This window comes from Cherax quadricarinatus, chromosome 29 (assembly GCF_038502225.1).
Source record: "Cherax quadricarinatus isolate ZL_2023a chromosome 29, ASM3850222v1, whole genome shotgun sequence".
Taxonomy (NCBI): Eukaryota; Metazoa; Arthropoda; class Malacostraca; order Decapoda; family Parastacidae; genus Cherax; species Cherax quadricarinatus.
Genome location: NC_091320.1, coordinates 38,559,438 through 38,571,189, shown reverse-complemented (window position 1 = coordinate 38,571,189; position 11,752 = coordinate 38,559,438).

Sequence of the window (11,752 nt, the reverse complement as noted above, 5' to 3'; positions counted from 1 at the left end):
ACTTTTGTATTAACCCGAATCCCAGGACAAACACATATACAATAAAGATATCCTACAAGTGTTTGTCTTTTCATCCGCAGTGTGATGAGTTACGTCACCTGACGGATGTATCCAGAACAGACGTCGTTGTCTACAATCTATCATGACATGTCTAAGCAATACATTTGTGCTAATCAATGGAAGCCTTTGCAAGTCAAAAGCTTTGAGAAAAGTAATTTTACAGGGCACGGCTGTCAGTTTACTTCTCACATCATACTGCACCAGACGTCACCATTTGTGACTTCCATCCCACGATGTAGTCACGTGCGTAGTTTATATTTTTCAGCAGTTTATACAACAGAGAATATTGAATATTGGACTCGAACATTCAGATATGGAGTAAAAAAATGTTGCCAGACTTTGTGCTTTTGGTCTGTAGAAAATATGCAGATAAAACTGCCGCAGGAGTCGAGTGCTGGCTTCTTGTGTCTCGGAGTTTAATGTCAGTCACATCCTTGTGTGATGGTAGTGGGGAAGACTGCAAGGTGCACACTGTGCACACACACTAATGTACGCTCTTAGCCATCACAGCATAAACTCTAACATAAGAAGCAAAGGCTTGGCTTTCTCTCTCTCACTCTCTCTCTCTCTCTCTCTCTCTCTCTCTCTCTCTCTCTCTCTCTCTCTCTCTCTCTCTCTCTCTCTCTCTCTCTCTCTCGGTCTTGCTTCCGTCAGATACAAGGAGTTGTTTACCTCAGTTGATATAATGCCTCTGGTACCGTGTATTGGTTGCGGGTGAATTTTACTGACTTATCTAATCATTCCTGCAACTTTTCAAAGTCTTATAAGGCTGAAGAAGTGTTTCCTGCCTTACCTCTGGCTTAACTGTATTTTCATCTTTCAAATTTGCATCCTCAGCCCAGTGCCTTGCATTTTAGTCCTTCTTACTTCACACTGGTTGTCTTCAAGAAGGCGCTGGACAGGCACCAAAAGTCAGTACCTGACCAGCCGGGCTGTGGTTCGTACGTCGGTTTGCGGTCGACCAGCAGTAACAGCCTGGTTTGATCAGGCCCTGATCCACCACAAGGCTTGGTCTCAAACCGAGCCGCTGGGGCGTTGGCCCCCGAAACCCTTTCCAGGTATACTCCAGATATCTTGTACGTCGCAATTATATCTCTCCTGAGCTTTCTCTCATTGTAGGTCACCTTCAATTCTAGCACTAGTCTCTTACAATCCTCTGGATTTTGTCAAGATCATTCTAGACCAGTGTGTGTGTGTGTGTGTGTGTGTGTGTGTGTGTGTGTGTGTGTGTGTGTGTGTGTGTGTGTGTGTGTGTGTGTGTGTGTGTGTGTGTACTCCCCTAGTTGAGGTTGCAGGGGTCGAGTCCTAGCTCCTGGCCCCGCCTCTTTACTGAGTGCTACTAGGTCCTCTCTCTCACTGCTCCATGAGCTTTGTCTCCCCTGATCCTCCTGTCCTCCATTGTCGTCAGGCCTATTTCCCTTAACCTTTCTTCATAGGACATTCCCTTTAGCTCTGGAACTAACCTTGTCGCAACCCTTTGCACTTTCTCTAATTTCTTGACGTGCTTGATCAAGTGCGGGTTCCAAGTGTGTGTGTGTACTCACCTAGTTGTACTCACCTAGTTGAGGTTGCGGGGGTCGAGTCCGAGCTCCTGGCCCCGCCTCTTCACTGATCGCTACTAGGTCACTCTCCCTGAGCCGTGAGCTTTATCATACCTCTGCTTAAAGCTATGTATGGATCCTGCCTCCACTACATCGCTTCCCAAACTATTCCACTTACTGACTACTCTGTGGCTGAAGAAATACTTCCTAACATCCCTGTGATTCATCTGTGTCTTCAGCTTCCAACTGTGTCCCCTTGTTACTGTGTCCAATCTCTGGAACATCCTGTCTTTGTGTGTATGTGTATGTGTGCCTGGGTATGTGTATGTGTGTCTAGGTATGTGTGTGTGTGTCAGTGTGTGTGTCTGTTTCTGTACGTGTGTTTATGTGCGTCTGTATGTGTGTGTCTGTGGGGGGATGTATTTACCGAGTTGTGCTTGTGGGGGTCGATTCATAGCACCTGACCCAGCCTTGTAAACCACAATCTCCGGCATTACAGTTTTCTGGCCTCGTGAGCCGCCATATCTTCTCTTGACATAGTGCATTCAATTTGCCCCAAACACTTCCTCATATAACTCACACCATTTACCACTCTGACGCCGAAAAGGTATTTCTCTGTTGCTCATCTGTATCTTTAGCTTCTATCTATGTTCCTGTCCTCGCTCCTATGCAAGGGCAGGATCAGCAGCCCTACCAGCTCTGTCATAACCTCTGAGTATCTTGTATGTCGTAATCATATCTCCCTGAATCTTTCTTTCTTACACAGTCTTCATGTTCAACTCCTATAGTCTCTCCTCAGTCTCCTCTGCTCTGGAACAAGTCTGGTTTCGCACCATACTGGTGCTTCATACTCCATGATAGACCTAACATATGTTGTGAGTAGAGTCCTAAAATATTCTTGATATTTCTGAAGGCAGTTCTATGATCAGTTATCCTCTTATATGCTGCAGATGTTATGTGAACCTCTGGCGACATATTGGGCATATTGTTAACGCCAAGATCCTTCTCCTTTCTCACCTCTAAAGCATCATTCTGTGTCTGATCTCCTCTGTCAAACCTCAGCTTTCATAACATTGCACTTGCCTGGTTTGAACTCCAGTAACCACTTGAATGTGTGTTTGTGTGTGTGTGTAAGAGAGAGGAGGGAGAGAGAAAAAGAGGGGGAGGGAGAGAGTGGGGAGGGGGAGGGAGAGAGGGAGTGAGGGAAGGAGGAATGATATTTACATCATAAAAGAAACGTACCTTATGAATCTCATCTATGAATGATCACTTCTAGGCTCCTTCCTTTCACATCCATCCTCCCTCCCATCCTTCACTTCCATCTTCCCTCCTCCTATTCAATCCTTCCTTCCCTCATCTCCACCCTCCATTTCTTGGCTTTCTCCCATCCTTCCTTCACTTCCACCTTCCCTCTCCAGGTACATCAACATATCATTATTTCTCCACCTATGTTGCTCTTGCCGGGGCTCATCACACAAGACAACTTCTCAAGCAAGACAGCGCTTATGTATTTATATTAAACAAATTTACAATGTTGCAAATAATGCACTTATTTGCCAGAGTTGCAAGAAAATCCTCTCTACCATGGACATGAAGGCTTAGAACTGTCTTCAAGGATTACTGGGAGGGACCATGGAAGCTTAAATCAGAATTTGTTTAATATTCCATCGTAAGCTAAGAGTTATATTTATGTAAGCAATTATGCTGACCTTCAGTTTCAGGTAAGTTGTTATATACGGTCGTAGAACACAAACATGGGTGTAGATTTTAAAATATTTTTGATATTAGTTCATTTTTTCCATTTTATTTCATTTGTGTGACGTGGATAAGTTGCCCCGCGGCTTATGCTTCGTATTTTTTGTATCAGGAAAAATGGCTGGGCATCCCTGAATAGCGAGTGTTAAAAGCATCTTTTTGAAACATACTTAAAATTGGACTTCCCAGAAACAAAACTGGAAAGTATTTTTCCCTGTACCTCATGAAGTTGATTTTAAACTCAATAGCCACAATAAACAATGGAAACTTGAGTCTAGCAAAATAGATAATCTTATACTGTAAAGGAGGGAGACTTAATAACTTTAGTGAATGACAGTGATGCATTGAACAAAGTATAATGATTCAGGCTAGACAGGTATATAGTTCATGCCTTTGATATGGCGCAAGTTATCAGTAGCCATATAACCCCCCCCCCCAATCAAGAAGATACGGTGTATACTGCCAGTAGCCCTATAGACCACCAACAAGATACGGCGTAAGCTGCAAGTTGTTGCCCTATAAGCCCCAACATGAAGATACGGCGAAAGGTATCAGTAGCCCTATAAAGCACCAACAAGATACAGCGTAAGTTATCAGTGGCCCTAAAGTCAGCCAACAAGAAGGTTTAATGTCCTTCCACACTGAGGTGACTTGTGCTGATGGTTCGCGTTAATATATATAACTGTGAAAGCTATTTTGATGTTATAATAATGTAAGCAGTTCTTAGTAATGTTAGAAGTTCATCTAAATGAACGGTTAAATAAACTTTAAAAAAGTTGGGAATAAAACTTAATTCAAACCTAAACCAGTAAATAAACTTTTTAGTATACCATCGAGGTCATAATTATTTCTGTAAACAGGAATGTACAGAAAAAAGGGCAGTTTCATACTTGAATATAATATTTAGTGCTTAATGATGCAGGAACTGACTTGATATCTCAGATTAAGCAGATTAAAGCTGTCATTCACAAATCTTTCATGTTTAATTTGAGCAATTTGGTCAAATTAGTCGCTAGGAAGATAATTAAATTACAAGAGTCTTCGAGATCTCTCACTGACAATCTCAAGGTGTTAGTGACTGATTCCACAGGTTCCTTGAGGTGATGCAGGAAATACCTAATACAAAATTTTTAGGTGTTTCAAGTGAATGAAGAGTTGATATACATTTATATAACTAAAGGAAATGTAATGAACACTTGTCAGTGTTCAGTAATAACCCACATGCAGAGACAAGCTCTGAAAATTATTTGGTCTGTGCATTTCGACTCCCTACTGATGTCCTCTTTAGAAGGGGGTCGAAATATACAGATCAATTCATTTTCTGAGTTTCTGTCTCTATGTGGCTCATTATTGAGCTTATGTATGTCGTGCCGAATAGGTAAAATTGGTCAATTAGCAAGAATTTATCTAAAATTAAGTCTTTTCTAAAATTTTCTCTTATACGTTTAAAGATACATTTTTTCACTTGTATCATTGTAAAAATTAATGATTTTGTAATAAAAGAATCATAAAAAACTTACCTAACCTTATTATAACAAGCGCAATTTAATTTAGCTTAATCCAACTAATTATATTTTAGATAAGTTTACAATAATTTAATAATAAATAAACACAATGAAATATATTTTTTCCGTTAGGTTGAGAATGATTTTTGCGAAATTATTGCAGCAACAACAATAATAGAAGAATAAGGAGGAAGAGCAAAAAGAAGAGAAAATAGTTCGTAGAACAGAATAAAATTAACAGAACCTGAGAAAACCTCAGAATTTTACTGCATATAAATATATTTTCCAACTTACATTACATTGTATTAAGTTCATAATAAAATAGTTTGCTACATTTTACTCTGAAAAAATATTTACGACTCTTAAATTACATTTAATGAATCTCCGCTAGTTATAAGGACGGACTGGCAACAAAGCTGCGGTGAGCGCTGCCTCTTTGGATGGCAGCGATAGAGTGCTGGAACACGAAGCTGAAGGCTCATGCGTTTATAGTTGTTTTAACGAAATTCCACATCTGCTATAAATTATCAAGAGCCAAGAGATGCTCAGTTGGGTGAAACAAGACCAGCAACAACAATAATAATAATAATAATAATAATAATAATAATAATAATAATAATATCAGTGTTTTATGCAAATGAGCAGGAGACAACGATCATAGATGAACTAGCTTAATGACCATATTAGGCGCAGCAGGTGGTGGGCTGAGGGGCTGACACAGCCAGCTGAGCGTCCCAGACCAGCTGGTGGCCAATCTAGAGGGATATTTAAAGAAGACGATGACTCGACTTGGCATTATACCCTGGCAGTGAATCACAGTGTGTCAGCAGGCAGGCACCTTGTTGCCCTAGGCAGGCACCTTGTTGCCCTGGGCAGGCATCTTGTTGCCCTGGGCAGGCACCTTGTTGCCCTGGGCAGGAGGCAGGCACCTTGTTGCCCTGGGCAGGGGGCAGGCACCTTGTTGCCCTGAGCGGGGGGCAGGCACCTTGTTGCCCTGGGCAGGCACCTTGTTGCCCTGGGCAGGCACCTTGTTCCCCTAGGCAGGCACCTTGTTGCCCTAGGCAGGCACCTTTTTGCCCTAGGCAGGCACCTTGTTGCCCTGGGCAGGCACCTTGTTGCCCTGGGCAGGCACCTTGTTGCCCTAGGCAGGCACCTTGTTGCCCTAGGCAGGCACCTTGTTGCCCTAGGCAGGCACCTTGTTGCCCTGGGCAGGAGGTAGGCACCTTGTTGCCCTGGGCAGGAGGCAGGCACCTTGTTGCCCTGGGCAGGAGGCAGGCACCTTGTTGCCCTGAGCAGGCACCTTGTTGCCCTGGCCAGGCACCTTGTTGCCCTGGGCAGGTACCTTGTTGCCCTGGGCAGGGGGCAGGCACCTTGTTGCCCTGAGCAGGCACCTTGTTGCCCTAGGCAGGAGGCAGGCACCTAGTTGCCCTGGGCAGGCACCTTGTTGCCCTAGGCAGGAGGCAGGCACCTTGCTGCCCTGGGCAGGAGGCAGGCACCTTGTTTCCCTGGGCAGGGGGCAGGTACCTTGTTGCCCTGGGCAGGCACCTTGTTCCCCTGGGCAGGCACCTTGTTGCCCTAGGCAGGCACCTTGTTGCCCTAGGCAGGCACCTTGTTGCCCTGGGCAGGAGGCAGGCACCTTGTTGCCCTGGGCAGGCACCTTGTTGCCCTGGGCTGGAGGCAGGCACCTTGTTGCCCTGGGCAGGCACCTTTTTGCCATGGGCAGGGGGCAGGCACCTTGTTGCCCTGAGCGGGGGGGCAGGCACCTTGTTGCCCTGGGCAGGAGGCAGGCACCTTGTTGCCCTGGGCAGGGGGCAGGCACCTTGTTGCCCTGGGCGGGGGGGGCAGGCACCTTGTTGCCCTGGGCAGGGGGCAGGCACCTTGTTGCCCTGAGCGGGGGGGCAGGCACCTTGTTGCCCTGGGTAGGAGGCAGGCACCTTGTTGCCCTTGGCAGAGGGCAGACACGTTGTTGCCCTGGGCAGGAAGCAAGAACCTTGTTGCCCTGGGCAGGAGGCAGGCACCTTGTTGCCCTGGGCAGGAAGCAAGCACCTTGTTGCCCTGGGCAGGAAGCAAGCACCTTGTCGCCCTGGGCAGGAAGCAAGCACCTTGTTGCCCTGGGCATGAGGCAAACACCTTGTTGCCCTGGGCAGGAGGCAGGCACCTTGTTGCTCTGGGCAGGAAGCAAGCACCTTGTTGCCCTGGGCAGGAAGCAAGCACCTTGTTGCCCTGGGCAGGAAGCAAGCACCTTGTCGCCCTGGGCAGGAGGCAGGCACCTTCTTGCCCTGGGCATGAGGCAAACACCTTGTTGCCCTGGGCAGGAGGCAGGCACCTTGTTGCTCTGGGCAGGAGGCAGGCACCTTGTTGCCCTGGGCAGGAAGCAAGCACCTTGTTGCCCTGGGCAGGAAGCAAGCACCTTGTCGCCCTGGGCAGGAGGCAGGCACCTTCTTGCCCTGGGCAGGAGGCAGGCACCTTGTTGCTCTGGGCAGGAGACAGGCACCTTGTTGCCCTGGGCAGGAGGCAGGCACCTTCTTGCCCTGGGCATGAGGCAAACACCTTGTTGCCCTGGGCAGGAGGCAGGCACCTTGTTGCTCTGGGCAGGAGGCAGGCACCTTGTTGCCCTGGGCAGGAGACAGGCACCTTGTTGCCCTGGGCAAGGGGCAGGAACGAGGATGCCCCAAGGCTGAATATAAACGCATCAAAGGCACTTTTTGTCTAGTTTTTTGAGTTCATTTAATTAGACGTATGTTGGTACTGGATGTTTGTGTGTGTGTGTGTGTGTGTGTGTGTGTGTGTGTGTGTGTGTGTGTGTGTGTTTGTGTGTGTGTTTGTGTGTGTGTGTATGTTTGTGTGTGTGTGTATGTGCATGTGTGTGCGTGTATGTGTGTGTGTGTGTGTGTATGTGTGTGTGTGTGTGTGTGTGTGTTTGTGTGTGTGTGTGTGTTTGTGTGTGTGTGTGTTTGTGTGTGTGTGTGTGTATACCCCACTATATTTCACCTATCTGTGGTTACAAGAGTCGAGTCTCACCTCCTGGCCCCGTCTCTCATAATCTGGTCACTACTGGGCTCACCTTCTCCTACCTGCAAGAACCGTGTCATACCTGTTCTTAAAACTAAGTATGGATTTTTCCTCAATCATTTCCCAGTCTACGTCGTACCACTTAATATCAGCTTGAAAGCTACAGAATTTTTTCCTTCCGTCCCTGTGATTTATTTGTGTTTTTTAACTTTCAGTGGTGCCCTTGTGTACCTGAGACTCGCCTCTCGCACAGACTCCCCCTGTTCATCCTGTTAATTCGGAATTTTGTATGTTGCAATCATATCACCCCTATTCTTTCTGTCCTTTAAGTTTTCAAGTTTATCTCCTTAAACCCTCTCCTCATTCCTCATCCCCTCAGCTCTGGGACTAGTCTCGTTGCAAACCTGAGCATTTTTTCTAGCTTCTTAAGATATTTTCCCAGAAATGGATTTCATACTAACGTTGCATACTCCATTATGCCTTATTCAGCGCCGTGAATGACTCCTTGTTAAGGTTACTGAAAGCTGTGCTTAAAGTTTCCATTCTCGCGTTTTGCGTTTTGCTGTTGTGGTTCTTCGGTTGATGTGTACCTCAGGCAATATGCTCGGAACTATGCTCACCCCGAGGTCCTTCTCTTATAAGGAGGCTTGTATTATTTGTCACTGGAGCCTTTACTCTTTTCCCGGTGATCTTTACCCTTCGCCAATTTTCATAGCTTGAGATTTGCCGAAGTTAAATACTAATAGCCACTTGTCAGCCAATCCTGCAGTTTGTTCAAATCTGTTTGTAGTCTTATTCTGCTCCTGGTTGCTTTCTGCTTTGTTTCACGGTGGTTTTTAATGCTGGACTTTATTATTGCCATCTTCAACGTTCCATACATCGTTTTAAGAATAAGTATTATCTGATCCACGAAGATAGGTGGGAGCGAACCCTTTAATGAATTTATAAATTAAAGAACGAGCTGAGACTCGACCCCCCCCCCTCCTGCAGTCATATGTAGTTGGGCACACACACACACACACACACACACACACACACACACACACCATGTCCTCTAGAAATATCTCGCTCCGACGCTGGAAAACTCACAACTCAGTTTTCAGCATGAGGTAAATTACTGTCATTAGCACAGACATCAGTTATGTAACACTCTTAACCCGGGTATAATCCTTCTCACCTATTCACATTTTCTTTCTCCTTTCCACTATTAATATCGCTGCACCGTCTATATTTACAATCAAAATACTAGTTCGTGTTCAATTTCTTTGTCTCTGACAAGGAAATTATATCTACAAATTTTATCTTTAAATTATATCTACAATTATATCTAAAATTATATCTACAAAGATCGCTTTCTGGTAGATAATTACAAGAGTTAGGCTACATAAAAATGGCTTCACACTGTCTTCGGTGAGCTTTAGTCGTCTTGTGGTCTAACAGCCTCGTCTCTCGCCTTTAATGCTGGCTGCTAACTCTTTGGCAGTGTGTGTGTGTGTACTCACCTAGTTCTCACCTAGTTGAGGTTGCAGGGGTCGAGTCCAAGCTCCTGGCCCCGCCTCTTCACTGGTCGCCACTAGGTCACTCTCCCTGAACCATGAGCTTTATCGTACCTCTGCTTAAAGCTATGTATGGATCCTGCCTCCACTACATCTCTTCCCAAACTATTTCACTTCCTGACTATTCTGTGGCTGAAGAAATACTTCCTAACATCCCTGTGATTCATCTGTGTCTTCAGCTTCCAACTGTGTCCCCTTGTTACTGTGTCTAATCTCTGGAACATCCTGTCTTTGTCCACCTTGTCAATTCCTCTCAGTATTTTGTAAGTCGTTATCATGTCCTCCCTATCTCTCCTGTCCTCCAGTGTCGTCAGGTTGATTTCCCTTAACCTCTCCTCGTAGGACATACCTCTTAGCTCTGGGACTAGTCTTGTGGCAAACCTTTGCACTTTCTCTAGTTTCTTTACATGCTTGGCTAGGTGTGGGTTCCAAACTGGTGCCGCATACTCCAATATGGGCCTAACGTACACGGTGTACAGGGTCCTGAACGACTCCTTATTAAGATGTCGGAATGCTGTTCTGAGGTTTGCCAGGCGCCCATATGCTGCAGCAGTTATTTGGTTGATGTGCGCTTCAGGAGATGTGCCTGGTGTTATACACACCCCAAGATCTATTTCCTTGAGTGAGGTTTGTAGTCTCTGGCCCCCTAGACTGTACTCCGTCTGCGGTCTTCTTTGCCCTTCCCAATCTTCATGGCTTTGCACTTGGTGGGATTGAACTCCAGGAGCCAATTGCTGGACCAGGTCTGCAGCCTGTCCAGATCCCTTTGTAGTTCTGCCTGGTCTTCGATCGAATGAATTCTTCTCATCAACTTCACGTCATCTGCAAACAGGGACACCTCAGAGTTTATTCCTTCTGTCATGTCGTTCACAAATACCAGAAACAGCACTGGTCCTAGGACTGACCCCTGTGGGACCCCGCTGGTCACAGGCGCCCACTCTGACACCTCGCCACGTACCATTACTCGCTGCTGTCTTCCTGACAAATATTCCCTGATCCATTGTAGTGCCTTCCCTGTTATCCCTGCTTGGTCCTCCAGTTTTTGCACTAATCTCTTGTGTGGTACTGTGTCAAACGCCTTCTTGCAGTCCAAGAAAATGCAATCCACCCACCCCTCTCTCTCTTGTCTTACTGCTGTCACCTTGTCATAGAACTCCAGTAGGTTTGTGACACAGGATTTCCCGTCACTGAAACCATGTTGGGTGCTGTTGATGAGATCATTCCTTTCTAGGTGTTCCACCACTCTTCTCCTGACAATCTTCTCCATGACTTTGCATACTATACATGTGAGTGACACTGGTCTGTAGTTTAGTGCTTCATGTCTGTCTCCTTTTTTAAAGATTGGGACTACATTTGTTGTCTTCCATGCCTCAGGCAATCTTCCTGTTTCGATAGATGTATTGAATATTGTTGTTAGGGGTACACATAGCACCTCTGCTCCCTCTCTCAGGACCCATGGAGAGATGTTATCTGGCCCCATTGCCTTTGAGGTATCTAGCTCACTCAGAAGCCTCTTCACTTCTTCCTCGGTTGTGTGTATCGTGTCCAGCACCTGGTGATGTGCCCCACCTCTCCGTCTCTCTGGAGCCCCTTCTGTCTCCTCTGTGAACACTTCTTTGAATCTCTTGTTGAGTTCCTCACATACTTCACGGTCATTTCTTGTTGTCTCTCCTCCTTCCTTCCTTAACCTGATTACCTGGTCCTTGACTGCTGTTTTCCTCCTGATGTGGCTGTATAACAGCTTCGGGTCAGATTTGGCTTTCGCTGCTATGTCGTTTTCATATTGTCGTTGGGCCTCCCTTCTTATCTGTGCATATTCGTTTCTGGCTCTACGACTGCTCTCCTTATTCTCCTGGGTCCTTTGCCTTCTATATTTCTTCCATTCCCTAGCACACTTGGTTTTTGCCTCCTTGCACCTTTGGGTGAACCATGGGCTCATCCTGGCTTGTTCATTATTCCTGTTTCCCTTGGGTACAAACCTCTCCTCAGCCTCCTTGCACATTGTTGCTACATATTCCATCATCTCATTAAGTGGCTTCCCTGCCAGTTCTCTGTCCCACTGAACCTCGTTCAGGAAGTTCCTCATTCCCGTGTAGTCCCCTTTCCTGTAGCTTGGTTTCATTTGTCCTGGCCTTCCTGCTTCCCCCTCCACTTGTAGCTCTACTGTGTATTCGAAGCTCAAAACCACATGATCGCTGGCCTCAAAGGGTCTTTCATATGTGATGTCCTCAATATCTGCACTGCTCAAGGTGAATACTAAGTCCAGTCTTGCTGGCTCATCCTCTCCTCTTTCTCTTGTAGTGTCCCTTACGTGTTGGTACAT